At 39.0% G+C, this 10170-nt stretch overlaps 1 non-coding gene across 1 annotated transcript; it reads left to right on the plus strand.

The window, feature by feature from the left end:
- Positions 1-9015: 9015 nt before the first annotated feature.
- Positions 9016-9122, plus strand: LOC131994520 (U6 spliceosomal RNA). Its single transcript, XR_009396810.1, has one exon. It is a non-coding gene; the product is annotated as a U6 spliceosomal RNA (small nuclear RNA).
- The last annotated feature ends 1048 nt before the right edge of the window (positions 9123-10170 follow it).

Consider the following 10170-nt stretch of genomic DNA (forward strand, 5'->3'; position numbering starts at 1 on the left):
GCTGAAGCTGAAGTTTGGCACAGATACGTCTTCTTGATGCACGCTGGTTAAGTTTTTGAATGGGCCAAATAGGACCATATTTGGGTATAGCTGCTATATAGACCGATCTGCCGATAAAGGGTCTAATGCTTCACATTTTATCCTATTGCTCTGAAATTTGAAACAGTGAGTAGTTTAAGGCTTCCCGACATCTAATCTAAATATGGTTCAGATCGGACTGTATTTAGATATAACTGCCATATAGACCGATCTGCCGATAAAGGGTCTGAAGCCCATAAAAACATTGTTTATTACCTGATTTCGCTGAAATTTGAAACAGTGAGTAATTCGAAGCCTCCCGACATCCAACAGAAATATGTTCCAGATCGAAAATATTGGGTTGCTCAAAAGTAATTGCGGAAAAGAAAGTAAATGCATTTTTAATAGAACTTAGAATGAACTTTGATCAAATAAAAAATTGCCATTTTGTTCGTTCGATAACCTTTTGCCATCTTCCTGGTAAATTTAGTATTCCACGCTCATAAAACTTCTGGCCTTTATCTGCAAAAAACTGAACCAAGTGCGATTTTATAGCCTCATCATTGCCGAACGTTTTACCATTTAAGGAGTTTTGCAAAGATCGAAATAAATGGTAGTCTGATGGTGCAAGGTCAGGGCTATATGGTGGATGCATCAAGAGTTCCCAGCCAAGCTCACTCAGTTTTTGGCGAGTGACCAAAGATGTGTGCGGTGTAGCGTTGTCCTGGTGGAATATGACACCTTTACGATTTTCCAATTCTGGTCGCTTCTCCTTGATGGCTGTATTCAATTTGTCCAATTGTTGACAGTAAACATCCGAATTATCCGAATCGTTTGGTTCCTTGGAAGCAGCTCAAAAAATACCACACCCTTCCAATCCCACCAAACTGACAGCATAACCTTCTTTTGGTGGATATCAGCCTTTGAAGTGGTTTGAGCTGGTTCACCATGCTTGGACTATGATCGTTTTCGACTAACGTTGTTGTAAACAATCCATTTTTCATCTCCAGTTATGATTCGTTTTAAAAACGGATCGAAATCATTGCGTTTAAGGTGCATATCACAAGCGTTGATTCGGTTTGTTAAATGAATTTCTTTCAATACATGTGGTACCCATATTAAAATTGACGCCAAACAAACAAATGTAAACAAAATTTCGCGCACTTTTTTTCTAAAGCAAGCTAAAAGTAACAGCTGATAACTGACAGAAGAAAGAATGCAATTACAGAGTCACAAGCCGTTGAAAAAAATTGTCAACGCCGACTATATGACTACTATATTACTGACAATTACTTTTTGGCAACCCAATAATTTGGTCCAGATTTGGTTATAGGTGCCATATAGAACGATCTCTCGATTTAAAGCCTTGACCCTATAAAAGCGCATTTATTATCCGATTTCGTTGAAATTTGACGCAGTAACTTATGTAAGGCTATCGACATCCGTGTTCCGTGACATATGTTTCAGATCGGTTTGACTTCTTAGATATTGTGTATGTCATCGAGGAAAGCGTTGTGTACAATTTTGGCAAGATTGGTCAATGAATGCGTTAGCAGTGGCTTTAGAAGTGAAAATCGGCCGATATACATAAATGGCAGCGTTATCTAAATCTGAAGCAATTTCTCTGAAATTCGCAGTAATAAGAACAGTCACAAGGAAATTCTTCCTGCCAAATTTCGAGAGATCGGTAAACAAATGAGCACTTTAATGCAATATTTCTCAAAATCGGACGAACATATACATGGAAGCTATATTTAAATCTGAAACGATTCTCACCAAATTATATAGAAATTGTGGAATTCATCGAGGAAAGCGATGTTTCAATTTTTTTGAATTTTAGAATCGGTGCGAATTTAGACATAGCTCTCATATTGTATATATTTGAGAGGTATGTCTAAATTCGGACCGATTTCTATGAAATTCACCAGTAATATCGAGAAGCAAGAGAAATCCTTCCTACCGAATTTCGAGGGAATCGGTTAACAAATGACCATTTTATTGCAGTATTACTGTACGGATGAAAACTGCGACATGTAGTTTGTACACAAAATAACATGGCCCGATGGACGGCTAAATCGAAGCAAAAAGTGATTCTGATTCGATCGGTATACTAACCAATGGGTCTATCTTTCTTCCATCTGGGTGCTACAAACAATTTGTACTAAATTATAATATCCCGTACCACAGTAGTAGTGTAGGGTATAAATAGGATGATTAATATATCCATGGTGGTGGGTATCCAAAGTAGAATTGTTGTATTTTGCTTCATATTGCCAAATTCCATCATTAATTACTTGACAAATAGAGCGTGCTTTAACAGCGTTTGACATCCAAACATAACCAATCTATGCTCATGGTGTTGCATTAATTGTCTATAAATTTTGAAATTTACCATAGATCGCACAATGTTTTCAAAAGTTGGAGCAATGGAAAAACTGCAAAGCTTGCAACAGCTACATATAATATAACCAGTAAGGAAGGGCAAAAGTCGGGCGGTGCTGACTGTATAATACCCTATACCTTCCCTGTAATTACAGTGAGGGAGCTATATCAAATTGTGTAACCAATATTGATCGACCCGGAGGATGTTTTCACATGTGTTATTAAACAATCCGTATCATATTTCTAGCAAATATGTTCAAACAGTTGTACGGTTGACAAATTAAAACATTATTGCAAATTACCCAAAATCTGACGAACAAATATATTTGAGGTATATCTAATTGTGAACCGATTGCGAACAAACTTCTCAGATAAAGTGGTAGGTGCTGCGGAAAGCGTTGCGCAAAATTTTGGCAATATTGACCAATAATGGGCACTTTAGTGCAATATTTTTCAAAATCTTGGATCTATACCTTAATCTGAAGCGATTTCGAGCAAACTTCTCAGATACTGTGGCAGTCGTCGAGGAAAGCGTTTTGCAAAATAAATGCGCTTGCTGTGACTCTGGAAGTTAAAATCGGGCGACATATATATATGACACATATACCTCAATTTCAACCGATTTCCATGATATTCACAAGTAATGTCGAGAGTCAAGAGAAAATCCTTCCTCCTAAATTTCGAGAAAAATCGTTTAACAAATGACCATTTAATAACATTATTACTGCAAATCCGATATATATGGGAACTATGGGAACTATATCTAAATCTGAACCGATTTCTAGCAAACTCCACAGACATTGAGGAAGTCGTCAAGAAAAGCGTTGAACGAAGTTTTGGGAAGATTGGTTGATAAATGTGCTTGTAGTGGCCCTAGGAGTGAAAATCTGGCGATATATATGTATGAGAGCTATATCTAAATCTGAACCGATTTCTATGAAATTCACGAGCAATATGGAGAGACATAAGAAAATCCTTCCTGCCAAGTTTCGAGAGAATCGGTTAACAAGTGATCATTTTATTGAATGATTACTGCAAATCGGACGAACATATATAAGGGAGCTATATTCAAATCTGAACCGATTTTTATACCCACCACCGAAGGATGGGGGTATATTCATTTTGTCATTTCGTTTGCAACACATCGAATATCCATTTCCGACCCTATAAAGTATATATATTTGATCAGCGTAAAAATCGAAGACGATCTAGACATGTCCGTCCGTCTGTCCGTCTGTCTGTTGAAATCACGCTACAGTCTTCAAAAATAGAGATATTGAGCTGAAATTTTGCACAGATTCTTTTTTTGTCCATAAGCAGGTTAAGCTTGAAGATGGGCTATATCGGACTATATCTTGATATAGCCCCCATATAGACCGATCCTCCGATTTAGGGTTTTAGGCCCATAAAAGCCACATTTATTATCCGATTTTGTTGAAATTTGGGGCAGTGAGTTGTCTTAGGCCCTTCGACATCCTTCGACAATTTGGCTCAGATCGATAAAAATGTGGATATAGCTGCCATATAGACCGATCCTCAGATTTAGGGTCTAAGGCCCATAAAAGCCACATTTATTATCCGATTTCACTGAAATTTGGGACAGTGAGTTGTCTTAGGCCCTTCGACTTCCTTCGTTAAATTGGCCCAGATCGGTTCAGATTTGGATATAGCTGCCATATAGACCGTTCCTCCGGTTCAGGGTCTTAGGCCCACAAAAGCCACATTTATTATCCGATTTTGATGAAATTCGGGGCAGTGAATTGTGTAAGGCCCATCGACATCCTTCGTTAATTTGGCTCAGATCGGTCCAGATTTGGATATAGCTGCCATATAGATCGATCCTCCAATTTATGGTGTAAGGCCCATAATAGCCACATTCATTATCCGATTTTGCTAAAATTTGGGACAGAGAGATGCGTTAGGCCCTTTGACACATTTCTTCAATTTGGTCCAGATCGGTTCAAATTTGGATATAGCTGCCATATAGACCGATTTCTTGATTTATGGTTTTGGGCCTATAAAATGCTCATTTATTGCCCGATGTCCCCGAAATTTGGAACAGTGAGTTAAGTTAAGCCCCTTGACATACTTCTGCAATATCGCACAGATCGGTCCAGATTTGGATATAGCTGCCATATAGACCGTTCCTCCGGTTCAGGGTCTTAGGCCCACAAAAGCCACATTTATTATCCGATTTTGATGAAATTCGGGACAGTGAATTGTGTAAGGCCCATTGACATCCTTCGTTAATATCAGATCGGTCCAGATTTGGATATAGCTGCCATATAGATCGATCCTCCGATTTATGGTGTAAGGCCCATAAAAGCCACATTCATTATCCGATTTTACTGAAATTTGGGACAGTGAGATGTGTTAGGCCCTTTGACATATTTCTTCAATTTGGTCCAGATCGGTTCAAATTTGGATATAGCTGCCGATCTCTCGATTTAATATTTTGGGCCCATAAAATGCTCATTTATTGTCCGATGTCGCCGAAATTTGGAACAGTGAGTTAGGTTAAGACCCTTGACATACTTCTGCAATATCGAACAGATCGGTCCAGATTTGGATATAGCTGCCATATAGACCGATATCTAGGTTTTAGGTTTTGGGGCCATAAAAGACGCATTTATTGTCCGATGTCGCTGAAATTTGACACAGTGAGTTTGGTTAGGCTCATCGACGTCCTTCTTAAATTTTACCCAGATTGGTCCAGATTTGCATATAGCTGCCATATAGACCGATCTCTCGATTTAAAGTTTAGGGCCCATAAAAGAGGCATTTATTGTCCGATTTCGCCGAAATTTGGTACAGTGCTTTGTGTTAGGCTATTCGACATGTTTATACAACTTGGCCCAAATCGCTCCAGATTTGGATATAGCTGCCATGTATCTCGATTTAAAGTCTTGGCCCCATAAAAGGCGCATTTATAATCCGATTTCACTGAAATTTGACACAGCGACTTATGTTCGGCTGTTCGACATCCGTGTCGTATATAGTTCAGATCGGTATGTGGTATATGAGTATAAGGTATGAAATTTTCATCGAATTTTGATGAAAGGTGGTTTATATATATACCCGAGGTGGTGGGTATCCAAAGTTCGGCCCGGCCGAACTTAACGCCTTTTTACTTGTTTTCCAATTTCAAAAACTTCGTCTCTATGTCGAAAAACAAGCCTGTACCAAATTTGAAGACGATCGGATGAAAACTGCGATCTGTAGTTTGCACACAAATTATCATGGGCAGACAGACAGACGGACAGACAAACGGACAGACAGGCGGATATACAGACGGTCAGACGGCCGGACAGACAGATGGACAGACAGACGGACAGACAGACGGACAGACAGACGGACAGACAGACGGACAGACAGACGGACAGACAGACGGACAGACAGACGGACAGACAGACGGACAGACAGACGGACAGACAGACGGACGGACAGACAGACGGACAGACAGACAGACAGACAGACAGACGGACAGACAGACAGACGGACAGACAGACGGACAGACAGACGGACAGACAGACGGACAGACAGACGGACAGACAGACGGACAGACAGACGGACAGACAAACGGACAGACAGGCGGATATACAGACGGTCAGACGGCCGGACAGACAGATGGACAGACAGACGGACAGGTATACTTATCAATGGGTCCAGCTCTCTTCCTTCTGGGTGTTTAAAACAAATGCTGTAAGTTATAATGCCCCATACCACAGTAGTGGTGTAGAGTATAAAAATTGGCAAACATGAAAAACGCCAAGCCAAAAGAAAAGCAGAATTGGGTTTTTTTTATAACGAAACATTGCAAAAGCTAATTTGACAGACAGACAGACGGACAGACAGATAGACGGAGATAGCTAAATCGAATCAGAAATTGATTCTGATTCGATCGGTATACTTATCAATGGGTCCAGTTCTCTTCCTTCTGGGTGTTTCAAACAAATGCAGTAAGTTATAATACCCCGTACCACAGTAGTGGTGGTGGGAATACAAATTGGCAAACATGAAAAACGCCAAGGCAAAAGAAAAGCAGATTTGGGTTTTTTTCTATAACGAAACATTGCAAAAGCTAATTTGAAGCTCATTTGGTGTGACGCGGGTGGCTGGAAAGCTAGACCAAATTTATATTGTGAAAATGTGTCAAGGCAATTGATATTTCACCATACCCCAATCTACCCTATTCATTCATGGGAAAATGTCATAAATCATAATTATTATGCATGAGTGTGTGCCTATTTCTATGCGAATGTGTGGTTGTGCAAGTGTTTTTATTTTCCAGCAATTACAATATTACTGGCCTATTAAAACAAAACAGTAATTAATTTTATGCTGGTTTTGTTATCACATCTAATTATGATAAATTTAACTCAGCGCGAAAAAGGAGTTAAGCACAAAGTCCTTTTTAACCTCTTAACTAGGAAACTTTGTCTAGTAGCGAAGGTAAATGTCGGCTTTGTGGAAGCCAGAGGTAAGGTAACCTTCTAGTGACAGGGCGGCACATAATTAATTTTAATATAATGGAAATAATCAAAGCAGCAATGCAAAAATTCCGACATTGTGAATATTAATTTTCTACTAATTGGAGGATTATGGAAATAAATACATTTTGTTTATACTCATTAAGGGAATAGAAGAAAACAAGTAAGAGCGTGCTAAGTTCGGCCAGGCGGAATCTTATATACCCTCCACCATTGATGGCATTTGTCGAGTTTATGCGCGGTATCTCTTTTTAGACAAACATAGAATATTGAATAAGAACTGTTATGCTATTGGAGCTATATCAAGTTATAGTCCGGTTCAGACCATAAATGAATGCTGATTGACATTGTAGAAGTCATTGTGTAATATTTCAGTTCATTCGGATAAGAATTGCGCCTTGTAGGGGCTCAAGAAGCAAAATCGGGAGATAGTTTTATATGGGAGCTGTATCAAGCTATTAATCGATTCAGACTATATTAGACACGTATGTTGAAGGTCATGAGAGAAGCCGTTGTACAAAATTTCAGCCAAACCGGATGAGAATTGCACCCTCTGGAGTTTCAAGAAGTCAAGATCCCAGATCGGTTTATATGGCAGCTATATCAGGTTCAATACCGATTTACGCCATACTAAGCACAGTTATTGGAAGTCATAACAAAACACCTCATGCAAAATTTCAGCCAAATCGGACGAGAAGTGCGCCCTCTAGAGCCTCAAGAAGTCAAGTCCCAAGATCGGTTTATATGGCAGCTATATCAGGTTCAATACCGATTTACGCCATACTAAGCACAGTTATTGGAAGTCATAACAAAACACCTCATGCAAAATTTCAGCCAAATCGGATGAGAAGTGCGCCCTCTATAGCCTCAAGAAGTCAAGTCCCAAGATCGGTTTATATGGCAGCTATATCGAAAAATGGACCGATTTAAACCACACTTAGCGTATTTGTTGGAAGTGATACCAAAACACTATGTGCAAAATTTCAATAAAATCGAACGAGAATTGCGCCCTCTAGAGGCTCAAGAAGTCAAGACCCAAGATCGGTTTATATGGCAGCTATACCAAAACATGGACCGCTTTGGCTCATTTACGATACCAACCGACTACACTAATAAAAAGTATTTGTGCGAAATTTCAAGCGACTAGCTTTACTCCTTCGAAAGTTAGCGTGCTTTCGACAGACGGACGGACGGCATATTTCGAGGTGTTACAAACAGAATGACGAAATTAGTTTACCCCCATCCTATGGTGGAGGGTATGCAAATGCAAATTTTGCCCATGAACATTCCACTAAGGAACAATGAATGCAGTCCGATTCAAGTTTATAGCCGAGTCCGAACGGCATGCCGCAGTGCGAAACCTCTTTGAAGAGAAGTTTTACATGGTATAGTACCTCACAAATGTTACCAGCATTAGGAGGGGAAAACCACCGCTGAAAAATTTTTTTCTGATGTTCCCGCCAGGATTCGAACTCAGGCGTTCAGCGCCATAGGCGGACATGCTAACCTCTGCGCTACCGTGGCCTCCGGTGGAGGGTATAAAAAATGTAAATATATTAGCACATTCAGCAACACAATGGATCAAATGACCTTTTTACAGCGAAGTGCTATTGAAGATGTCTTTTGTCCTAAAATGTTCGTACAACGGAAAAGTCTTGTAAAATTTTTCAAATAAAGGCAACAGACCTGATGACTGAGCGAAGATTTATGCTTTTCCTATTCATTAAATTTCTCACAAAATTTTAACATAACATCAGTTAACAATCACACATGAACAACAATGTTTTCGAAAGGAACAAGAACAACTAAATGCATTGGGATTAAAGAGGCGCAATTTTGAAACAGGTGTTTTGAAGGATACACAGTGTGATCAAATCGAAAATAGTGGTAGACAAGTAAATAGTTCGGCCGCGACGAGTATTCCGTAAAAATTCTCCCTTACTAACTCAGTTTGTATTTGAAATATTTTGCAAGACGCCGATCAAATCGGATATGGATTTGGCGTCTATGATCCCAAGAAGTCATATTGGGATATCGGTATCTAAGTAGACCGATTCTGGAAGTCACAACACAAACCATTGTACCAAATTTGAGCCAAATCAGGAGAAAGTTGAGGCTTCTAGAAATTCTTGCTTCGGCAGAATATATACTAACATTTTAACTATACAGAGATGATAAGCATGGCCCCTGCGCAACGGTGACACGCAAAATCGTGAAGCCTTCCACATTTGTTAAGCACTAATTTTTGATCTCTATTTAGATTGAGACATTACAGTAACAGATATTAAACATATCCTATGAATAGTAAAACCGCATACAGCTCCTGGCAACGATAGGATTCCTTAGTGAAATAGCGCGAATTTTTACTATTGGGTTGCCCAAAAAGTAATTGCGGATTTTTCATATAGTCGGCGTTGACTAATTTTTTCACAGCTTGTGACTCTGTAATTGCATTCTTTCTTCTGTCAGTTATCAGCTGTTACTTTTAGCTTGCTTTAGAAAAAAGTGTAAAAAAAGTATATTTGATTAAAGTTCATTCTAAGTTTTATTAAAAATGCATTTACTTTCTTTTAAAAAATCCGCAATTACTTTTTGGGCAACCCAATATCTTCTATAACAAGAGCATTAGTGATGAGTCATTGATAAGATCAATAATATTCCCAATTCACAAAAAAGGAAATGTTAATGATCCCAGCTGCAAAAATTCTGTTGGGTATCCTGAATTATGGGGTCACATCATGAGTTGAAGAAAACCAAATAATGAAAGAATATCAAGCAGGGTTCCGCAAGAATTATTCCACAGCGGGCAATGTGTAGAACATAGCTGCAATAGTAAGTCTAAAATGGGCGGAAAAGAAACAAGTAAAAGCGTGCTAAGTTCGGCCGGGCCGATTCTTGGAAACCCACCACCATGGATTCTGCTAAAAATGTATACAAAATAAATTTAGTTGAAGGGCATAATTTTATTCTACATCCCAAACCAGCGAAAATTAGAGCTTCTATGAACCGAACAAGGATGATCGAGAGACCAGTCTCCATAAGAGCATTATAAGGTTATAGACTGATTTGGATTGTATATGACACAGTTGTTGGAAAACGTAACAAAATACCGTAGCCAAATTTCAGCTAGATCGGTTAAAAATTGCGGCTTGCAAGGACTCAAGAAGTCAAATCGGGAGATCGGTTTATATGGGAGCTATGTCAGGTTTTAAAATCGATATAAATTGGCACAGTTGTAAAAAGTCATAACAAAACATTGCATGCTCAATTTCATCCATAT

This window comes from Stomoxys calcitrans, chromosome 1, assembly GCF_963082655.1.
Source record: "Stomoxys calcitrans chromosome 1, idStoCalc2.1, whole genome shotgun sequence".
NCBI classification, from domain to species: domain Eukaryota; kingdom Metazoa; phylum Arthropoda; class Insecta; order Diptera; family Muscidae; genus Stomoxys; species Stomoxys calcitrans.